This window comes from Bombina bombina, chromosome 9, assembly GCF_027579735.1.
Source record: "Bombina bombina isolate aBomBom1 chromosome 9, aBomBom1.pri, whole genome shotgun sequence".
Taxonomy (NCBI): domain Eukaryota; kingdom Metazoa; phylum Chordata; class Amphibia; order Anura; family Bombinatoridae; genus Bombina; species Bombina bombina.
The window spans coordinates 21,034,952-21,059,622 of NC_069507.1; the positions used below are offsets into that span (position 1 = coordinate 21,034,952).

The following is a 24,671-nucleotide window of genomic DNA, read 5'->3' on the forward strand; positions in this document are numbered from 1 at the left end:
TATTTTTTGCCACTGATATGACATTGTATTACAATCAGGTGTTTTTTGCTTTATAAAATCTCGATTTGGCACATGCATGTTACAGTATTTATTTTGAGTGTTCCTAAACTGGATTATTGAGCAGGTAGATCACCCTGACAACCCTCCCAGAAATGTATATCCCAGAGTGCTCCAGTCTATACATAATATTTATAGCTAGAAAAGTGTTTGGTGTTTTTCTGGGATCCAGTGGAACACTTACATACAAACAATATATCAGCGCTCCTTGTATTTGACACACTGTGTTCTGCTGTATATATTTCAGAACTTAAATGTTTCCATGAGTGGATAATCTTGCATTGTTCTGTAATATGAACCATAAAGAATGCAACTGTACCTGTGATGTAAATATACAGACAGAGGAGATTTATGTGCTGTCACTTTAGTATTCAGATCACAAAAGGAACAACGTGAGACCTCTTTTAGTTTGGATAAGTAGATGGGAGTTGGATTCCAGGAGTAGTCACAGGGGGTCTATGTTGCGTTTCTCCTCAGCTTGCACCAGTGCCCTCCCCAGCTGCTGTCAGATGTAAACAGCTGAGCTGAGCACACAGACGTTACTGCGCATTTCTTGCCTTCTGCTGTTACCACTTCTTCCCTCCAGCTGTGGGTTTTGCAGAACAATAATTTGTAGTTTCATTGCAGCAATCCACAAGAATTTGTAGACACCGGAATAGGGCTCCTTTGTCTTTTGCAACGTCTGTGTACTGAACTCTAACATGTTTGTCCTTTATCTGCTTTTGTTGGTGAACTCACTCCGGCCCTAGAGTTTGGTCAGCTGGTTGGAAAGGAGGAATTTATGTGTATTCATTAGGAATAAAATATTTAGCCAACAAGAACTTAATTCCCAATAGTACTCTTGGGTTTCCTGCTCTTTCACGATTTCCAGTTAGCAACGAGAGGCAATAAAAGGACGTGGTAAAGTACTGTGATGAGTCTGAAAGTTTCTGCAAAATAGTTGTAAATGCTTAATTTGTAGCATATTTAACAAAGGGTTCAGTGTACAAATAAACTGATACTTCCTCCTTGAAAGCAAACATTTTGTGACCCTTTTTTTATATTCACAGAAAATCTAATGCTGATTTCATTTCTGCCTGTTTGGGAGGGATAGGCCCCCCACTACACATAATTCTGGGCTATGTACAAAACTGGGTTTTCTGAAACATCGTTGGTTTTTATTAAAATTTCCCAGAAAACACAAAGTCTGAGCAGAGTATTGTCCTCATCTATCTGTAACATTGTAGCAGTTCCAACATTCGGAGGGTCTTATCCCATAGGCAGAGCTGAGGTCCTCTTGCTACCAGGCTGTTAGCGCTGGTCACTTTTTATTGCTGTTTTTAAAGAACAAATTAAACTCCACTTAACTTTGATATAAACAAATGAGGGGTTCCTTCCTGAGACAAACACAAGAATATGAAATAAAATATAATTAATATATATTAATTCAAGAATGACATAAATCTATACAAAGTGTTCATATTAAATGAGAAAAAAATAAACTTTACTAATTCTTAATCCAAATAGAATATAAAATTAGAAAATGTTTTTAACTCACAATTTATTTTCTTGAGTGCGTAATTTTCTGTTTTTAAGATACCAGGATGTATTATCCTGAGTCTTGGATCTATTGAATTTACCAAATAGTATTTTGAACAAACATTTCAGAGCTCTACTATATATACTGCTTTGTAAATATGTGTTAATCATTTCTTTTATGTAAGTGAAATATTCTAAGCTGATCTTATATCCAAAAAGATGAAAAATTGGTGATATAAAGATTCAGTATCCCTTATTTTGATATTTTTTTCAGTTTTTTTCTACTTAGCATGCTCCAAATATGACATGCTCATTAGTATTGCGACAGCAAAGGTTTATGGGATTTGTAGTCCAAGATATTGGTCTGTCCTGACGGGTGATTACCTACAGCGTTGTCCTGTAGCACATACATGCCCTAAGTTGGTCAAACAACCTCACACATAGCCACAATCTTAGACTGATCTTAGAACTGAAGATTCTGAAAGTTACAGACTAGTTGCTTTTTCTGTAAAATGTTTCCATGGCTAAAATTCTGCTTTGCAGAAGGTATGGAATAAATCCGGTTACGTGAAGGATATGGTTGTGTAGTTTGATGTTTATTTATATGGTCTATTCCATCATATTAGAATCCTAGTGGGAAAGAATGATCTACAAACACCCGGGAATTTTGTGTTTTTTTTTTTTTCTATTCTATTCCTGTCCTTCAAAAATTCTTTGACTTATGCAGCTAAAATTGCAAATACAACTGGAAAACCTGGTCAAGCACAAAGAAAAATGTAAGACAGATTTCCACAAAATATCCATGGCTAAACTGAAAGAAAAGAAGGTGGCTAATTTATTCTGTATTGACCATAACTATCTAATGGATTTCACTGCAATTTTATTTTACTTAAAGTGAAAGTAAACTTGAGTGTACTCGCTCACTTCATGGGATAGAATAATAAAAAATAGTGAGACTTTCATTCATCAAATTTGTACTATATACTGATATTCTGACCTTTTTAATGCTATAACGATAAGCGCTGTTCCGCCACCCATATTGCTGAATTGATTGACAAATGACGAATCTGCAATCCACTAATCGTTGTTTCCCCGACAGGGCGTGATGTTTGTGCAAAGGGGCTGAACGCCCTGGGGGGAAACAACAATTAGTGGCTTGCAGATGAGTTTTCTGCCAATCAATTGTGCAATATGGCAGGCAGAAGAACGGCGCTTATCGTTATAGCATTAAAAGGTAAAAATCTCAGAATATCACTGTATAGTACAAATTTCATGAATGAAAGTCTCACTACTTTTTTAATTCTTTCCTATGACGTGAGCGAGTACGGTCAAGTTTTCATTCACTTTAAAGGGACACTGAACTCAATTTTTTTCTTTCACGATTCAGATAGAGCATGGAATTTTAAGAAACTTTATAATTTACTCCTATTATCAATTTTTCTTCGTTCTCTTGCTATCTTTATTTAAAAGCAGGAATGTAAATCTTAGCAGCCAGCCCATTTAGGTTCAGCTCCATGGATAGCGCTTGCTTATTGGAGGCTTACATTTACCCACCAATAAGCAAGCATAACCCAGGTTCTCAACTAAAAATAGGCCGGCTCCTATGCATCAAACGCCTGCTTTTTTTAATAAAGATAGCAAGAGAACAAAGAAAAATTGATCAAAGGGGTAAATTGGAAAGTTGCTTAAAATTGCATGCTCTATCTGAATCATGAAAGAAAAAAATGGGGTTTAGTGTCCCTTTAAAGGGATATGAACCCCAAAAAAAATTATTTTGTGATTCAGACAGAGCATAACATGTATAAAACAAAGTTTCTAATTAACATATTATCAAATCATTCTTTGCAATAGTAACTAAGTTGTATCAGTGCTAAACCACCTTAAGGGAATACAAGAGTGCAGCTACCCCAGTCTGCACATGTGCTATATCTGAATATTAGTTTGTGATTGGCTAGCACAAGTTCTTTTATTCTGGGGGACAGGGAATTCAGTGAAAAGAATAAACATAAAACAATATAGTAATTTGCAAAATAAAGCTGCAGTTTTCATTGTGAAAATTTTCTTATATGAAGGTTTATAATCATGTAGCTTACAGTTTGTGTTTAGTGTCCCTTTTATACCCCACATGCACTCCTTATAGATTTGTAGTCACTATTTTGCACCCCCAAATTTGATTGGTTAGAACCACCCTGACCTGATCTAGTGCCGCTATAATTGGTTCTCTGGTGTTCTCCATTGGATTAGGAATATTCCTACAAACAAAAAAGATGGTTTCTCAGATCTTTACAAATCCCCAGTGCTATACTGCTATTTAGAACAACCTATAAAAAGAGATTTGATTGTTTTTTCCACGGTTGTTTCCAATAAGATTTCACCTTACGATTTTTAAAGAAGTAATTGAGAACTATTTCATGATAATAGAGGCACCAGCAGACTAGATGTATTGGGAAACAGGCTGCAAGGTTTGACTTTTTGTTTCATATCCTGCAAAAGCTGAATTGGAGACTTGCTGATGTTGGGTTGTGGGAATTCCTGTGACCCTCCATCTCGGCTAGTCCTGATAATTCATAGTGACATGGCTGATCTTCGCAGTGAGAGATGAAAGACACATCTGCCAACTCCAGTTAATCAGAGCAGACTGGGCCCAGTACAAGAGTCCATTTGTCTTAGGAGGGCAGCTCCACTTAACGTGGTGCATTTTACATTAAAGGGACACTGAACCCAAATTTTTTATTTTGTGATTCAGATAGAGAATGCAATTTTAAGCAACTTTCTAATTTACTCCTATTATCAATTTTTCTTCGTTCTCTTGCTATCTTTATTTGAAAAAAGAAGGCATCTAAGCTATTTTTTGGTTCAGACGCTGGACAGCACTTGTATATTGGTGGGTGAATTTATCCACCAATCAGCAAGAACAACCCAGTTTGTTCACCAAAAATGTGCCGGCATCTAAACTTACATTCTTGCATTTCAAATAAAGATACCAAGAGAATGAAGAAAATGAGTAAATTAGGAGTAAATTAGAAAGTTGCTTAAAATTGCATGCTCTATCTGAATCACAAAAGAAAAAAAATTGGGTTCAGTGTCCCTTTAATACTTTACCACTTCTGCTTAATTCACTATAATTTAAATGCTATAATATTGGGATTTATTGTAACCCCTTGTTTTCCAGAAAGAGCTGCAATGCATTTTCTGTAAAATAAGTGTTAATACTCTGTGCATTTTATTCTTGTGCAAATTCTTATTTTGCAAACAAACTGATATTTTTAGCACAACGTTTGTGTAGCATTAGAAAACTCCAGCACACAGAAACAACCTATTAATTTGATACAATACTTACAATGCTATACTAATACTGTATCATATGCTTTATGTGTTACTTTGATTCCAACTGAAGTGTTTAGAAACAAATGTTGCTTTTTATTATGGTTTTAATAATAATATCTGGTAGTTGCAAATGTGTAAAAAGACCCCAGTTATTGTACTTTTTAATCAATCTGTAATCACTTTATAGTGCACGTTCCTGAGCATACATCAGTATGCTCTCATGGAAAGGAGCTAAATTACAACAAAGGAGCCCAAGAAAAATCAGAAAGTTTAAAAAAAAAAATGCTTTATCATAAAGATTTATTTTACCCTCTCCTGTCCCTTAAAGATGATAATATTGTTATATTGTGCATATAAATAGTACAAATAATATGTATGGGTGTGTGTATGTACGTGTGCGTATGTATGTGTATATAAAGATATATGTACAGTATATATGTATATGTATATATATATATATATATATATATATATATATATATATATATATAAAATTCATTAAAATTATGGGGGGGGGGGAGATAAAAAACTGAAATTAAAATCCTCCATGTCTCAAAATTAAATCAATGCAAATATTTGCATAGGATATTAGTACATCTAAGCAAGTATCCCCGCTTGCCCCCAGAAATTCTTAATATGCAATGTTTCCAATGCACAAGAGAATTGTGGGTAAGATATGCAAATTAGGTATGCAAATTCTCAGTTTTTTTGCTTCAAAAATACTGTTTTAACACAGCGATCCTTTTAAACAGGATTATGACAGCAAACCAGAAATCACTCACTATACAAGCCTGTTTCGTTCTTTTTAGAACTCATCAGTAGGAGATAGATTTCTGATTGCTGCATTGAAAAAGCTATTTTCATGGTTAAACCAAAATTCATTAAAATTATGGTGGGGGGGAGATAAAAAACTGAAATATATATATATATATATATATATTACAAATGGCAACAGCGCTAAAAAAAATGTATGTATGTTCTTATTGATATCATTGTGAACAATTTCTATTGTACTTTATTGTTTGTAGGCATCAATGTATTAAGAAACAATTATTTTGCAACACATCTAAAGTGTCCAAGCATTTACCATCTAGCTCAATTAAAGCTGGGATTGTCCACTCTGTATAGAGGTTGCAACAATGTTTGCATATGTTGTATATAGTTGAGAATTTAAAATTGTGGTTTTTACACTTGAAATAAACCCCAATATTTTTACCAAATAGCGGTTTGTTACTATTGGTAATTAATTTTTTCCTTTTCTATAACGGCTGCTTATACACATTTTTACACATTTATCATATATTTTTAGTGCCACTCTCCACTTCTTTCACACACACATATATGTGTGTGTGTGTATATATATATATATATATATATATATACATACAAAACACGGAAGGGAACTGCACTCTCATACCGGACTGGGTACACATCCCATGACCCTGCAACATGCACAGCCCTGGCTGCCACTGGCACTCACAGGAAGCTGTGCTGTCCCCAGAGCCACAAGCAGTTAACCCCAGACAGGTCTGGGTGTAAGAACCATAGGGAAAATTACAAAACAAATTAATACAACACACAGAGAAAACCCAGCACTCGCTTACAAGCTCTCAGCTAAGATTTAAAAGCAAAAATGGAAAGGTTAGTCACCGCATCTGGCCAAATGGGACAAGCTCAGGTACCACGTCAAGGTCCTTTCCAATACCTGAGACCCTAAAACAGCCACACAATGCAAGCTTTCAAATCCAAACAAACTGAAAACAAGGGAAGGGTGCACAGGAATATGTAATCACCCTAGACATATACAAAATATATTCCTGTGCACCCTTCCCTTGTTTTCAGTTTGTTTGGATTTGAAAGCTTGCATTGTGTGGCTGTTTTAGGGTCTCAGGTATTGGAAAGGACCTTGACGTGGTACCTGAGCTTGTCCCATTTGGCCAGATGCGGTGACTAACCTTTCCATTTTTGCTTTTAAATCTTAGCTGAGAGCTTGTAAGTGAGTGCTGGGTTTTCTCTGTGTGTTATATATATATATATATATATATATATATATTTATTTATATAATGTGTAAGTGTATATATATATATATATATATATTTATGGAGGTGTGTATGTATGTGTGTATATATATATATATATATATATATATATTTATATATTTATGGAGGTGTATGTATGTGTGTGTATATGTATGTGTATATATATATATATATATATATATATATATATATATACACACAATTTATGGAGTGTGTGTGTGTGTATGTGTATGTGTATATATATATATATATATATATATATATATATATATATAAATAAAATATATGTGTATGTATGTGTATATATATTTTCTTCCTAATGGGAAAGAGTCCACAGCCGCATTCATTACTTATGGGAAATAAAACCTGGCCACCAGGAGGAGGCAAAGACCCACCAGCCAAAAGGCATAAATACTCCTCCCACTTCCCCTATACCCCAGTCATTCTTTGCCTTTCATCCCAGATGGTCTTAGGGGTTGTGTACTAAGGTTTCAGGGTTTTTTTCCCGGGATCTGGTCGCTTTTCTCAAGCATGCCGGGTGGTCCTGCCCTTACTTTTGTGTAAGGGATGGTTTCTATTGGTCGACTAATTTGACCTACGGTTAGTTTTACTACCCAGCTTGCAGAGGGTTGCTGTTGTCTCCAGGGCAACTGTTGTTCCTTGAACGCTAGCATGCACTTTGAGGTTCCTTGTGAGGTGTTTTTTTGGAACCCTCGGGGGAAGTTGGATTCTTGGGATCTCCTTGCTCAGGAAGTTTGATTCAGGAAGGATGTTCTGCTACTCTGCAGTCTATAGTGGTGTAGTGTTGATCTGCGCTGTTTCAGTTGCGCAGGAGCGGGATGTTTTGTATCTGTTTTCGGATCGGGGCTCTGCTTATTTTTGCACCACTGGTTTTTATCACCCTTTTGTCCTCAGTCTCTTGTGGTCTGGGATTTGGGACTCGGTCTGTTTTCACCTGCTCTCTGGGGTTAGGGTTTTTCCTTCACATCCTTGTTTATTTGGTGACGTGTGTCCACGTTGTCTCGCTGTTTTGGAGTTTGCTGGTTTTGAGATTCGTTTCTTTCTCTTCTGGTCCATTCCAGACTTTTCATATAGTCTGTTCGGGCGTAGCCTACTGAGTGGCTTAGGGTTGTCTCCTTGTCACCCTGGGCGGTGTTCCTGTCTTGTATCTTCCCTCTGGGAATTTTTAGTCGGGGTCCCTCGCTTGGTTGAGGGGCTGTGGCGGGGTTGTTGCCCCTGTCAGATGCTTCCCTGGAGGTGGGTGGGCCCACTCGTGGTTCTATCTAGGTTCTTTGGACTGTTGGTAGATTTGTGTCTCTGGGACCGCTTTTTGCCAAATGTTTTTCGTTCCCTGTTTCGGTGGGTGCCTTTATTGGTCCGCCTCTTAACCTCCCATTTTGGCATTCTGTGTCCTCTTGGCTTGGGTATAACTTTCCCAAAAGTAATGAATGTGGTTGTGGACTCTTTCCCATTAGGAAGAAAAACATAAATTATGCTTACCTGATAATTTCCTTTTCTTCCGTGGGAAAGAGTCCACAGCCCCCCGCACGTTTTTTTTGAGGCGTTGTTGTTTATCTTCTGGCACCCTTTTGCCTTGATGCTTCTTCTACTGTTCCTTGTTCCTTGGCTGAATGACTGGGGGATAGGGGAGGTGGGAGGAGTATTTAAGCCTTTGGCTGGTGGGTCTTTCACATAAGTAATGAATGCGGCTGTGGACTCTTTCCCACGGAAGAAAAGGAAATTGTCAGGTAAGCATAATTTATGTTATATGTGTGTGTGTTCTTCATTAAACAACTGAATTTGTACATTTGCCTATGGTTATATCAGACCTGCAGCTTTATTTTTTTGGGTTGTAATGAGGGTCTGCTATTGGCTGTAGTTTTTTCCATTCATTAATACTAAGAGAAGCGAGTGTGCCGCAGCATCAGAAGTGGCTTTTGCATGAAAAGACGTCTTTAAACTGTAGTGCTGTCAGTCTCGCCCTCTCAATACACTTCTGCACGTTCATTGACAACAAGGAAATATTGTAACACGAGGCCTAGCTAAGCCAAAAATAACAAACTGACAAGCTCTTTAGGAACAGCACAAGATGGACAGTCAGAGAGGTCTCCCCAGCCGCCCCCGTCAGTGCTGTTTGCTACACACGTTTATGGCATTTTTAAAGGGCTTATGAACCAGCAACTTCACAAACATCTTTTTTGTTAGAGGAAGGAGCTAATACTTTACGCACATCCCTGGCTGCTAACACCGCAATGCAAAGGACACTGAATAACATTAGATTGGCGTTACATGCAAGAGGCTTGTGCACAGTGTATAGCGCATATCTACCAGGGCTTGTATAGGAGCACAGATCACCACAAGGCTCATATATGATGTGCTGATCTTGGTATTAAAAATGATTAAAGTAACTTGTTCTTAACAATGCACAGTGGCAACTGCTGTGCAGTAAAATGCTGGAGTTGAACATTACATATCCCTTTAAATGAGAGCATCAGCCCTTTGCCTGTCCAAAAGGGATTTAACCCCCAGTGTCACACCGCTTTGTAGCCGTCTCTAGCAACTGAGAAGTTAAAAAAAGATCCCCCCCAGAAAGCAAATCGGATAAACTTGTGTCTATAAAGCTTTTGTTATGGTTTTTTTTTTTTAATTTCTTTTTGTATTGAGAGACAAGCAAAACACGCAAAATAACATAAGCAAAGTTACAATGACAAGTCCATGCGGTCAGACAGATGAGGCGTCTGTCATAGTAAAAATCCATACACTTGAAGTGGCATTTAAAGGGACAGTCTACCATAGAATTGTTATTGTTTTAAAAGATAGATAATCCCTTTATTACCCATTCCCCAGTTTTGCATAACCTGCACAGTTATAATAATATACTTTTTACCTCTGGGATTACCCTGTATCTAGGAACCTTCTTCCAGCCCCCTGATCACATGACTGTGACTGTTTATTATCTATTGTCTTGCATTTAGCATTGCTTTGTGCTTAATCTTAAATAACCCCCTGTGCCTGAACACAGTGTTATCTATATGGCCCACGTGTACTTTCTGTCTCTTTGTGTTGAAAAGAGATTTAAAAAGCCTGTGATAAGAGGCAGCCCTCAAAGGCTTAGAAATTAGCATATGAGCCTACCTAGGTTTAGTTTTAACTAAGAATACCAAGAGAAAAAGCAAATTTGATGATAAAAGTAAATTGGAAAGTTGATTAAAATTAAAAGTCCTATCTGAATAATGAAAGTTTAATTTATACTAGACTGTCCCTTTAACAGCGTAAATTTAAAGACATATTAGACCACATGGTCTGCTTTGTGGCTTTTCTTAACTCCTTGAGTTTTTCAATATTTGCTCTTGCGGTCTCTAATTTTAGTATTTAATGAACTTTCTATGAATTCAAGAAAATGAACATTGTAACTCATATAATCACTTTATACATTAACATATGGAAAAACAGAGTATTATGATCAACATTTCAAAAATTGCGAATAGGTCTGGAAAAAGGAGAAAATATTCCATGGTATTGAGTAAAAAAAAAGGGGGAGGGGAGAGAGCAACCCTTCCTCATACCCTCCCCACCCATCCACAATCCAAGAGGCTTTTTCTTTCTTTTTTTCTCTTCCTCCCTCCATCTCAGTCATTCTCCACAGTAGTCAAAGAGCTTCCAGTGCTAGAAATCACTTGTTATATAGTGCTGACCATTTGCCTCTTAAATACGCGTTCAGCATGTGCTCAGTTTGTAAAAAGGGAAGAAGTACCTGACTCTGCTTTGGTATTTCTAAAGTTGCTATATAGCTTCCCCACTTTTTTAAAAAGTGTCAAACAACATGTTATATCCAGCTGAGTATCATGTTGCTCAGTTAGCAATTGCGTCCATAGTTTGTGAAAAAGGTGAACTATCTTGGGACTCTTTTTTGTCTATCCACAAAGTCAATATACATTTCCTAGCCAAAAGCATTATCAGGGTGAGAATTGGACACAACTTATTTAAATTAGAGTCCCATTCAAAGAGGCAGATCATCTCTAAACGGATTATAAGTTTAGCTTTAAAAGTTTTTAATAACCAGTGCTGCAGTCTGCACCAAAAACTCCCATTTTTAGGGCAGTCATAAAAATAATGAAAAATATCTGGAGCAGGCATAGAATATTTAACTCATCTATTATCCAGCTCTTTGTTCCAGTGCAAAATACGCTTAAGTGTGAGATAATCTTGATGCAATATGAGAACTTGAGATTCTCTAAGCTGCGCGGACAGAGTAGCTTTTTTGGCCCTTTCAAAACTAGTTTTATGTGCTGACACTGTAATATTACCAATCCTCAGTTTCCATTTGTCTAGGAGAGCCTCTTGCACTTCCCGGACTTTTTACGCAATAGTGTTTGGTAAAGTAGTGTTATGGAGTAATGCCCCATTTTAAATGCAATCTGTGTGACAGCAAAGGGTGAGGAGCTCCAAAATTTCTCATTTTTTATCTTTAAGACTATTAATGTAATGCCTTGTCTGTAAGTAGGTGTAGAAGTGCATTCATAGTATATTAAATTGATTACTAATTTCTTGAAAGGTTTTCACTGTGTGAGAGGGCTGATCCAAAAAGTCCCCAACACTGCTAAGTCCCCTATCCCTCCACAGGTGAAAGGGCAATGCATCTGAACCCACAGGGAAGTCAACATTACCCATTAACGGAATATATTTATGCGAGGGCTGGGCAATGTTTAAATATTTAAAAGACAATTTCCAAGCTCTTAGTGGATCTCTATACAAGATACTATTTTTTACAGCTGGCGGTAGTTTACAAATGTCAGTGTAAGGGAGGGAGGCAATATTAATGTGCCCTATTGCTGCTTGCTCTAAGTGCCTGTGATAGAAATGTGCGGTTTCCAATTGCCAGTCAATTACCAACCTAATAAGGACCGACCAATTGTATAATCTGAAATCCGGCAACCCTAAACCACTATCAGAATATGAGAGACCTAGTTTATCTGCCGCAATACACCATTTTTTATTTTTCAATAGGAAGCGCCTAATAGCTTGATTTAGTAATAGAAGATCTTCACGGAGAAGTAAAAAAGGCAATATGAGTAGAGTATACAGAATACGAGGCAGGGTAACCATTTTAATTAAAATAACACAACCTGCTAGCAATGACCAATTGACAAGTCGTTGAGCTGTATGTGTGCATTGTCTATGAATATTAAGCTTGTAGAGGGAGTTCGGATTGTGATGGAGAAGAATATCCAGGTATGTTAAGTATGAAGTGACCACCTTAAAGGGATATTGTGTTATTGCGTGGCAATTTTTTAAGCAATAAAATTTCGAATTTTGACATGTTTACTTTATACCCTGAAAAGATGCTAAAATCTGATATTATCTTTAAAATCTTTGGAACAGAGATCGAGGGGTTGTCAACAAAGAGCAGCCTATCATCCACATATAGAGCTAAGTGATGATGCGAACCATTAATGTTAATACCGTGTAAGATTGGTGTAGCTTGTGGGCTAGTGGTTCTAGTGCCAAAATCGGAGAGGCGAGAGAGGGCAACCCTGCCTAGTTCCTCTTTGTAGAGAAATATAATTTGAGAAAAAGCCATCAGCCATAATTCTTGCCACTGGAGTGCCTTAGATATTTGCCACCGCCTGTAAAAAGGAACCCTGAATATTAAACAGATTCATAGTATTAACAGATGCTGCCATTCAACATGATCAAAGGCCTTCTCTGCATCAAGAGATAACAGGAAGGCCTCCTTAAACTGGCTATCAGTATCAGCTCTATCGCTCCAATAATGATTAATGATCTTCCAGTGACAAAGCCTATCTGATCAGGATGGAGGATATCTGGCAAGCATAGATGCAACCTGGAGGCTAAAATTTTCATGTAAATTTTATAGTCCGAATTGAACAAAGATATCGGACGATAGGATTCGGGCATTGTGTAAAACTTACCCACTTTAGTAATGAGCATGATGTTGGCCGATGAGAAGGCGGAGAGGGGGTGACTTTATCTTGAAAATATGCGTTAAACAACTTTAATAGAACTACGGTCACCTGGGGCTGTAAGATCTTATAAAATTCAATTGGAAGGCCAACAGGGCAAGCCGCTTTCCCTATGGAAATAGACGACACTGGAAGAGCTAAATCAAACAAAGTAATGGGCGCATTTAAAGGGCCACTGTAAGTAAATATTTTCTATGCCTGTTACTAACTAACTACCCCAAATACGCTTTTTATCAATAGAATTTCATTAACATATCTCTACCGTATATCAGAAATCTTGTCTGCAAATTTAATTGTTTTCCAAACCCACTCCGTGGGTATCCTTTACTCTGTACCAATCCGTTTACAATACCTAGGTTTCAAAATGGCACTTTAAACACAAAGTTATTGGTTTAAGTATTTTGAACACGCAGTGCTGAAAATAGTGGGCAGGATAACGTGACATCATCGGTGAATAAAAGCTATAACTTTTAGAACGTTATGAAACTTCGTTTTGGAGAAAATATAGGTCAGTAGGTTTTAATGAATGTTTATTAACTTTAATATGTTAGTTGTTTATCTTACAAATTATAACAGAAAGTAATCCTTTAATTGAGATAATTGTGCTTGTGAAATTTGCGGTAGCATAATGTTGTCCCAAAAAGAAGAGGCCCCCACATCAGCAGCAGCTTCTGGTTGCTTGGTGTACAATTGTTTATAATAGTTTTCAAAACAAGTAAGAATATCCTGTACTTTGGTATGAGTGTTCCCTTTATAAGAGATAGAGGCAATATTTTTTTGGGCAGATTTTTTATTTACCAAAGAGGCCAGGGGGCCTATCTATCAAGCTCCGAACGGAGCTTGACCGCCCGTGTTTCTGGCAAGTCTTCAGACTCGCCAGAAACACAAGTTATGGAGCAGTGGTCACAAAGACCGCTGCTCCATAACCCTATCTGCCTGCTCTGATGAGGTGGACAGGAATCGCTGCTATTCAACCCGATCAAATACGATCAGGTTGATTGACACCTCCCTGCTGGTGGCCGATTGGCCACGAGTCAGCAGGGGGTGGCGTTGCACCAGCAGCTCTTGTGAGCTGCTGGTGCAATGCTGAATACGGAGAGCGTATTGCTCTCCGCATTCAGCGAGGTCTTGCGGACCTGATCCGCACTGTCAGATCAGGTCCACAAGACCTTTCATAAATAGGCCTTATGCCCCTCTTTGTTTAGAGCAGTGCATATCGGAGAAAATTCTCTGCAGTGTTTCATTAACTCTACCGAGTAGTCTTAAAACAGAGAAATGTTACCATTATGAAACATCACAGCAGAAACTGATCGGTAAGCCCTGAGAATAGTTTCATTTGGAAGTGTAAGAATTTAACCATTACCTGGCAAGGCGCAGCGCCCTTATCAGAGAACCTTTCAGGTCCAATTCTATGAGCCCTCTCAACACTACCCTTGAATAGTGAGGCCTCCAAACCCATTAGAGTAGGGAGAGTATTTTCCACAAATTCCAGGAGCTCATTGTTTTTTACCGTCTCAGGTATACCTACCAGACGCAGATTATTGCGCCTGGATCTATTTTCTAAATCTTCCAAGCGCTGGTGTAGAATAATATTCTGGTGATTCAGGTCATCTAACTGTTTAGAACTGGTAACATTTACATCCTCTAGTTCAGAGACTCTCTCGTCCACCTCTAGTATTCTAGTTGAAAATTATTTTAACTCACCAGAGATACTATCCACACCCTTCTGAAGGCTTTCTATCTTTGGTAAAAAAAAGTGAATTTATCTGTTGCACTATTGCATGTGACTCTGCAGCATTTGCACCACTACCTGGAGAAGCAGGCTGCGCAGTGACCAGTGGTCCAGGGGCTTGTTTTGCCCTTCTATCACCAGTTTTACCTTTTGGAGGCCATTTTAGATACGTCTAGATATTTATCCATACAGGTCACTGCACAGATCCCACATTAACCTGAATACCTACAACAGAATGTCTCCTCGAGAGAGAGTCATTTCCCAAATGAAATAGTTACTTATTTATATTTGCACAGAGAAAATGTAGGGTGTTATAGGTGGAATAAGTATTAAGTAGCAATCAACATATATGACAGATAACTGTATAGCTCCACACAAACTCGGTACAAATGCAAATATAGAGGTACATACGGTATTGGTAGGACTTTCTTATACAGTTTCATCAGTCATACATTAAATAAACAGTACCCAGAAGGGAGTGTTACATAGTATAAGATAAAATGGCAGGTGAAAAAACGTTATACCCTAGGACACAGGAATCTAAAGGTCATCATAGGCGTCTGGACTCACTAGAAGATAGTTACTTGCTCTTGGTCCCTCAGGGTAACTTGCATCAGAAAAAGAAGAGACCAGGCAAGCCAGTAATTTATAGGGGTTTAAATTCACTGGTAGTGCGTTACCATTGTGCAATGACCGATTAGGCCCCTATCGTGATTTTCAGTGCAGCAGACAAAATAATTTCATGTCACAGCAGAATAATGGCTGATGTAAGTGTAGAATGCCGTATGTTAGCCGCACAGTCTCGTCACAGGTTGAATGCACAGTCTCCACAACCTTATGGATGGCTTGCAGGAGTGTATGTTCAGAGGCAGTGAGTTCCAACTGCGCAATGGTCAAGTAAGTCTATGCAATAATTTTCAGAGCTGCTCACAGAATAATGCCAACGTATAACGGAATGGTGTCTAGGGCAGGAAACTAGTGTGGTATGTAGTGGATTGCATGCACCGTCTCTGCAGCTCCAAGAATCCCTGCAGCAGAGAGTGACATTCGACTTGGACTCCTGTTGAAACAATGTGACCAGATGAGGAATACGAGCCCCTCACACCCCCACCGATCATGGTTAGCAAAAGCACTGTAAATCCCTACCCCGGCAAGAATTGCCTAAGTGAGTTGTGGGGTACAAGTTATCAGTGAGTGTCCCTGAGGCGGTTGCTATTTCAAGCTGCATCTGTACTCAGATGGCGTTGGCCGTTCCGTGGAACATCTACAGCATAGCCAAAGCAGGTGCAGCGGCCAATCTGTTGCCTCAACCAGCAAGTCCTCTCTTAGGTCCAGTGTCGATTTCTCTGCCTCCCCAGGGTCACCACTGCGCCAATCTCTTCAACCCTTTCGGAGATCTGTATGCAGGATGGTAAGATCTCTGCGTCAGCAACGACAGTGCGCTCAGCAGTTAGAGGATCGATTGTCTGTAATAAAAGAAGGTTCAGGTAGCTAAAGTCCACCACCTTCAGGTTATGAGCCACGCGTGGCTTAATTTCTCAGCAAGCTCAAAGCCAAGTACCATTCAGACGCATGTGCTCACGTCAAAAATAAAGGGAACGTTTTTCTGCCTCCGGTGGGGGAGCGAGAATTTCTCCAGCGCTCCACACACCTTCTGTGTAAAGATATTGGCGATTGAGGGCTGTTTTCCAGACAAAATAAGGGCAATTAAAAGCACCTTTTAGCTATGAGGAACGGAGCTCATTCAGGCAGCTACTGCTCAGTTAGCCCTCTCACCTGGAAGTCCACTTTTGTAATGTTTTTAATCATAAGAAAAGTGTTCATATAATACTTTATAATTATTTCAGCAATTCTACAGCAGCAGTACATTACATCTAAATACTCTTTTTGCTTCTTCAGTTTGCCAAGCATCTCAATTATACAGCTACTATGTTAGAAAACTCTTATTTCACACGTACTCCGATATTATAAAGTGGAGATCAAAACTGACGCATCTCTGCTCTTATTCATGGATCTGGGAACTTTAACTGCAACGAAATAAAATAAATTGATACATTACAGTTTCTCATAAAAATAAATGATATAGAAAAGTTCTATGGTGAAAAAGCATTGTTGGATGTACACGTCAGTATCAGTCGGCTGTACATTTACCAGACTGTCTGCTCTATGTATTAAATCCCAGTCAGTAGTATAACATCAGCAGTGTTTAATTCACTGTCAGACATATTTATTAAATACAGAAGGACCTTTTCATTTGTATTTCATGAACACAGCCACACATAGCCTAACCTCACATATATCTGTCAATAATTTGCAGTTTGTTATGTGATTTCTGCTGAAAAGTGGGGTTCTGTTAAGACAGTGGGGTCAATTTATTAATGTGCGTGCAGACATGATACGATGTAGCTATCATGTCCACTGCACATCGATAAATTCCGACGGCATACGCTGTCGGCATTTATCATTGCACCAGCAGTTCTTGTGAGCTTGATAAATTGACCCCAATGACGCTGACAAACCCTGTCATGTCTAGATAGACGATTGGCTCCACCAAATAAGGAAAGTGATGTGTGCAGTTTGACCATTAAAAAAACAATTGCAGCAAACAAGGTGTTTAACTGTTCTAATAATGTTCAGATTCTGCTGATATGTTAATCTATTGGAAGGCAGCAGAAAAATGGTGTAATTATCCTGCGTTTACCGTGCCTTTAAATGTCAGGAACACCCACTAATGCTAGAGAATATAGGTGAAGCAACACTCAGTGAATTTGGAACATGATTGCAGTTTAACAGTAAACCCTCTGCAACCTAAAGAGCAGCATGGTCTGTTGTACTTGTCTCACCCACATCCCTGTCACTTTATCATCCCTCTTTACCTTACCCATCCCCCACATACACCCCTGTCCCTCCCTAGACCAGATGTGACACAGGATAGCACAGCACAAGCTTACATATGACAAGAAGCACTAAAAAGAGCTATGGCTTTGCATAAAATGTAGCTAGAGAGCACAGCTGAGGAGTGAAGGTGACATAAGGGGGGGCAGACCCATTGCTCGTCTGTGGCAGGATGCCAGGTACTTGCTGTCAGCTGGCCAGAAACCCACTCCCTCTTTTCCTGGTGCCTCCCCAAATCTAGAGTGAGAGTTATTGCTAGAGCAGCGCAGCTTATAGATGGGGATTGTTGCTCTCAGTATTTGGAACAGGCCAATTCATTCATTAAGCTGCAGATGAATGTGCTGGATGCAAACACGCTGACTCCTGTCCCATACAACATAAAAGTGCCCGGTCAGACGGCTCTCAGTCACTCCTCCTGACCCTCGTGCCACTGCAGCCACAAACAAGAGCCCTGTTGATGTTTCACTGAGAGTGACTCCACCTTGCCCGATACTCTTGTGTTACTGACTGGATCATGGTGTTTAGTGGGTTAAATTACACTTATCATGCAATTACAGAAGAGATTTTTTTCCCCTAAACTGGATTTTATTTTTATGTTGAACTGGTTTTTGCTATTTGGAATTCAGTAAAGATTTAAAGCAAAATATGAAGCCTCCTGTATTGATGTAAAATTCACTTATTGGGCCGATTTATGAAAGTGCGAGGGGATATGATACGATGTAGCATATCATGTCCGCCGCACATCGATAAATGCCGACAGCATACGCTGTCTGCATTTATTATTGCACAAGTTGTAAACTGCTTGTGCAATGCCGCCCCCTGCAGATTCACGGCCTGCCGCCTGCAGGGGGTGTCAGTCAGCCTGATCATATAGGATCAGGGGGATTGATGTCCGCAGCCTTAGACCAAGCGGACAAGTTATGGAGCAGCGGTCTTTAGACCGCTGCTTCATAATTGCTGTTTCCGGCGAGCCTGAAGGCTCGCGCGGAAACAGGGGCATCAAGCTCCATTCGGAGCTTGATAATTCGGCCCCAAAGTGCCATAAAACATGTTGAGATCTGTGCATATTCTAAAAGGGCTAATTAAAGGGACACTGTACCCAAAAAAAATTCTTTCGTGATTCAGATTGAGCATGAAATTTTAAGCAACTTTCTAATTTACTCCTATTATCAAATTTTCTTAATTCTCTTGGTATCTTTATTTGAAATGCAAGAATGTAAGTTTAGATGCCGGCCCATTTTTGGTGAACAACCTGGGTTGTCCTTGCTGATTGGTGGATAAATTCATCCACCAATAAAGTGCTGTCCAGAGTATTGAAACCAAAAAGAAGCTTAGATGCCTTCTTTTTCAAATAATGATAGCAAGAGAACGAAGAAAAATTGATAATAGGAGTAAATTAGAAAGTTGCTTAAAATTGCATGCTCTATCTGAATTACAAAAGAAAAAAAAATTGGGTTCAGTGTCCCTTTAAGTAAAAAATAGTTTGCATAAAAAAATTGTTTAAAATTTGCAGGCAAGTATTTTAAAATTATTTTCAAAAATAAGCAAAATGACTTACATAGCTGTGCTTTCTGGAATAGACCGATCCACCCCACTTATCAGTGTTTAACATCCGAAACACAGGCATTGTATTTTAACTGAGTTCACAGCAGCTTGCTTCTAGGCATGCTCCAGCAGATAATGAGTGTTAGTCTTGCATTCTACCATATCAATGGTGGATAAATATGCAGCCATAAAAGGAATTGTGTAGGGGGGAGTTATAGCTGTACAATTCAGACACTTTAAAATGAATGTAAATTTTGATGATAAAGTACCTGGTTTTTAAAGGGTACTTTAATTCATCAAAATTTACATTTCACTCGTGTTCTGAAAATACTTACCTTTTAATCTTGACAACCGCTGCATCGCTTCCTCTGCCACAAAGCCTCTTCCTGGGTCTAAAATGAGGAATCCGGCTTCCTCCAATCACGGCGTTGAATCAGACACTGTTTCCCCCGGGGGGAAAGCCGTGATTGGAGGATGACCGATCCATCATTTCTGACGTAGGAAGAGGCTTGCGACGACCGGGGGAAGCTGGAGTGGCTGTCAAGTTTAAAAGGTTAATTATTTTTACAACACGAGTGAAATGTAAATTTTGATGAATTAAAGTGCCCCTGGGGATGTTTCCACCTCTTAGCCAATAGCCGTGCAGGCCAGCTGGTGCCATGCCAGATAGCTAGCACACTTTTGGCTAAGATCATCTCACAGCAAATTAGCGTTCTGCTGCGGGCGGCCTGAGGCGCAACGCGCTGCGAACACTGCACGACTGAAAGTCTCCTTTATTTGTTCCACTGGTAAATCCCTAGGATTTAATATCACTTTAATTATTGTATTAAAACTAAAATGCTTCAGTTCTCACAAATAAATTGTAACCGTTTTATCTACATTAATCCCTCGCTGCACATGACGTTGCCGCAGTACATTCCGCTACTGGCAGAGAAGCCTCGCATTACACAGTGAATTATACTAAACCGCCTCTTTACAACACAAACTGTAATTCAATCCCTTTACAACATTTCAACTGCTCTTTCCATTTGCGGTTCTCTTTACAACATAGCGCTATTATGACAACGATTTGATCATCGAGCTTTAAGAGTACAAAATGCGCATGAAATTTGTTCTAATGCTAACAACTTATTCAAGAAAAAAAATGAATGACTTTACTCTTATTGTGAAGATGCTTTTCTGTAACCATAAGACACAGGTGTGCTGGGAACCCAGTGAAATGTATGAAAAAATCATTATCTATAGCGCTAATACATTGCCGAACTTTTTAACTTCAGACTTTTTGAAAAAGATAAAACTTGTACAATATAAAGAGCTTTTCTTTGTAAAAGGTTTTAGAAAATAGTTCATTTGCACTGTGCATAAATCACAATTGAGATATTTTTCATTAATAATATGGCGTGCTGTAAAGGCACATTCCAGTATACAGGAGACTGTGTAGCATCAGCATGTAAAGCCAGCTTCAAATCCAGCTCTGTTTAACAAATGTCTGTCTGTGTATTTTTTACTCTAAGATACACGAAACCCCTGACTGATGCTTATGCACTGTGCACACATTAAAGGCAGATATATGTCTGGCATGGCACATTATACTCTGAGATCAGCACTGAGTCTGTAGAAAGAACTAATATTGCAGATAAAATAGACACAACCAGGTATTTTTTTAAACATTAGTATCACAGGATTCTGTACTCCGTACTATTAATTAAAGTGGCATCAAATTGAATTAAATCAGAACATTTCTAATTTTTGCCAGACTTTTTAATTTAGTCCAGGAAAATATATGCTGTTGTGCATGTGCTTGCGTTTGTGTGGCTGGGTGTGTGCATGCATGTGTATGTGTGCGTATTTCTATATATGTGTGTGTATGTGTGTGCATGCATGTGTATGTGTGCATATTTCTATGTGTGTGTGCATGCATGTGTATGTGTGCATATTTCTATGTGTGTGTATGCATGTGTATGTGTGCGTATTTCTATGTGTGTGTATGCATGTGTATGTGTGCATATTTCTATGTGTGTGTATGCATGTGTATGTGTGCATATTTATATGTGTGTGTATGCATGTGTATGTGTGCATATTTATATGTGTGTGTATGCATGTGTATGTGTGCGTATTTCTATGTGTGCGTATTTCTATATATGTGTGTGTATGTGTGTGCATGCATGTGTATGTGTGCATATTTCTATGTGTGTATGCATGTGTATGTGTGCTTATTTCTATGTGTGCGTATTTCTATATATGTGTGTGTATGTGTGTGCATGCATGTGTATGTGTGCATATTTCTATGTGTGTATGCATGTGTATGTGTGCATATTTCTATGTGTGCGTATTTCTATATATGTGTGTGTATGTGTATGCATGCATGTGTATGTGTGCATATTTCTATGTGTGTATGCATGTGTATGTATGTGTATTTATATGTGTGTGTGTGTATGTGTGTGTATTTCTATGTGTGTGTGTATGCATGTGTATGTGTGCATATTTCTATGTGTGTGTGTATGCATGTGTATGTGTGCATATTTCTATGTGTATGTGTATGTGTGTGTATTTCTATGTATGTGTGTGTGTGTGCGTATTTCTATGTGTGCATATTTCTGTGTGTGTGCGTATTTCTATGTGTGCATATTTCTGTGTGTGTGTATTATTATTATTATCGGTTATTTGTAGAGCGCCAACAGATTCTGCAGCGCTAAATGTGTATGCATGTGTATGTGTGCATATTTCTGTGTGTGTGTGTGTATGCATGTGTATGTGTGCGTATTTCTATGTGTGTATGTGTGTTCTTGTGTGTGCATGCATGTGTATGTGTTTGTATTTCTGTCTGTGTGTGTATGCAAGTGTGTGTATTTCTGTGTTATTGCCTTTGCATGTGTATGTTTGCGTATTTCTGTGTGTATGTGTGTGCATGCATGTGTATGTGTGCGTATTTCTGTGTGCATGTATGTGCGTGCATTTGTGTGTATTTCTGTGTTATTGCCTTTGCATGTGTATGTGTGCGTATTTCTGTGTGCATGTGTGTGCATGCATGTGTATGTGTGCGTATTTCTGTATGTATGTGTGCGTATTTCTGTATGTATGTGTGCATATTTCTTCTATGTGTGTGTGCATGCATGTGTACTTGTGCATATTTCTATGTGTGTGTGCATGCATGTGTATGTGTGCATATTTCTGTGTGTGTATATGCATGTGTTTGTGTGCATATTTCTATGTGTGTGCATGCATGTGTATGTGTGCATATTTCTGTGTATGTGTGCATATATCTGTGTGTGTATATGCAGGTGTATGTGTGCATATTTCTATGTGTGTGTGTATGCATGTGTATGTGTGCATATTTCTATGTGTGTGTGCATGCATGTGTATGTGTGCATATTTCTGTGTATGTGTGCATATATCTGTGTGTGTATATGCAGGTGTATGTGTGCATATTTCTATGTGTGTGTGTATGCATGTGTATGTGTGCATATTTCTATGTGTGTGCGTATGCATGTGTATGTGTGCGTATTTCTGTGTGTGTGTTCGTGTGTGTGTGTGCTTATTTCTATTTGTGCATATTTGTGTATGTGTGCATATTTCTGTGTGTGTTAATGCATGTGTATGTGTGCGTATTTCTGTGTGTGTTCTTGTGTGTGCATGCATGTGTATGTGTGTGTGTTTCTGTCCGTGTGTGTGTGTATGCAAGTGTGTGTATTTCTGTGTTATTGCCTTTGTATGTGTATGTGTGCCTATTTCTGTGTGTATGTGTGTGCATGCATGTGTATGTGTGCGTATTTCTGTGTGTATGTGTATGCATGCATGTGTATGTGTGCATATTTTTGTGTATGCATGCATTTGTGTGTGTGCGTATTTCTATGTGTGTATGTGTGTTCCTGTGTGTGTGTATGTGTAACAATTAATTTTATGTCATTTTGGTAAATTTCATATGTAACATTTTTAAATCACCCTTTGTAATCATAAATAAATAAATGTTTCTTTCATGTAATTAGCAAGAGTCCATGAGCTAGTGACGTATGGGATATACATTCCTACCAGGAGGGGCAAAGTTTCCCAAACCTTAAAATGCCTATAAATACACCCCTCACCACACCCACAAATCAGTTTTACAAACTTTGCCTCCTATGGAGGTGGTGAAGTAAGTTTGTGCTAGATTCTACGTTGATATGCGCTCCGCAGCAGGTTGGAGCCCGGTTTTCCTCTCAGCGTGCAGTGAATGTCAGAGGGATGTGAGGAGAGTATTGCCTATTTGAATACAATGATCTCCTTCTACGGGGTCTATTTCATAGGTTCTCTGTTATCGGTCGTAGAGATTCATCTCTTACCTCCCTTTTCAGATCGACGATATACTCTTATATATATATACCATTACCTCTGTTGATTTTCGTTTCAGTACTGGTTTGGCTTTCTACAAACATGTAGATGAGTGTCCTGGGGTAAGTAAATCTTATTTTCTGTGACACTCTAAGCTATGGTTGGGCACTTTTTTTATAAAGTTCTAAATATATGTATTCAAACATTTATTTGCCTTGACTCAGGATGTTCAACATTCCTTATTTTCAGACAGTCAGTTTCATATTTGGGATAATGCATTTGAATCAATAATTTTTTCTTACCTTAAAAAAATTTGACTTTTTCCCTGTGGGCTGTTAGGCTCGCGGGGGCTGAAAATGCTTAATTTTATTGCGTCATTCTTGGCGCGGACTTTTTTGGCGCAAAAAATCTTTTCTGGGTGTGGATTATTTTCAGCAGGAATTGGCTGTCTTTATTTTATCCCTCCCTCTCTAGTGACTCTTGCGTGGAAAGATCCACATCTTGGGTAGTCATTATCCCATACGTCACTAGCTCATGGACTCTTGCTAATTACATGAAAGAAAACATAATTTATGTAAGAACTTACCTGATAAATTCATTTCTTTCATATTAGCAAGAGTCCATGAGGCCCGCCCTTTTTTGTGGTGGTTATGATTTTTTTGTATAAAGCACAATTATTCCAATTCCTTATATTATATGCTTTCGCACTTTTTTCTTATCACCCCACTTCTTGGCTATTCGTTAAACTGAATTGTGGGTGTGGTGAGGGGTGTATTTATAGGCATTTTAAGGTTTGGGAAACTTTGCCCCTCCTGGTAGGAATGTATATCCCATACGTCACTAGCTCATGGACTCTTGCTAATATGAAAGAAATGAATTTATCAGGTAAGTTCTTACATAAATTATGTTATTATGGTGTTCAGGTATGATTTGAGCTCTATTTTTAACTTTTTGTTAAACTGGTTTAGTAATATATGACCTGGTCATGTACAAAACTGGAAACTGAAAAATAAATGTGATCAGTCAAACAAATGCCGCTCAAAAATGGTTTTTCAATAGGTCCAAAAAGCTTACAAAATAAGCAAGTTATTTAATAGATTGAAAAATGGGCTTAGATTTGTATATGGTTTTTAATTTGCGCAATGGTTTTGCTCTTCTAGATCGGCACAGTTGCTGCTCAACGTGAATTCACTTTTATGTCTGTTAAAAATGTTTTTTATATGAATTTTATGCTTATTATTTTCATCAAACTGTCTCCTTTTATT

General features: G+C 38.4%; 1 protein-coding gene across 2 annotated transcripts in view; it reads left to right on the top strand.

The window, feature by feature from the left end:
* PALD1 (phosphatase domain containing paladin 1) overlaps positions 1 to 24,671 on the top strand; it is a 456,745-nt gene that overhangs the window by 431,370 nt on the left and 704 nt on the right. The window lies entirely within an intron of this gene.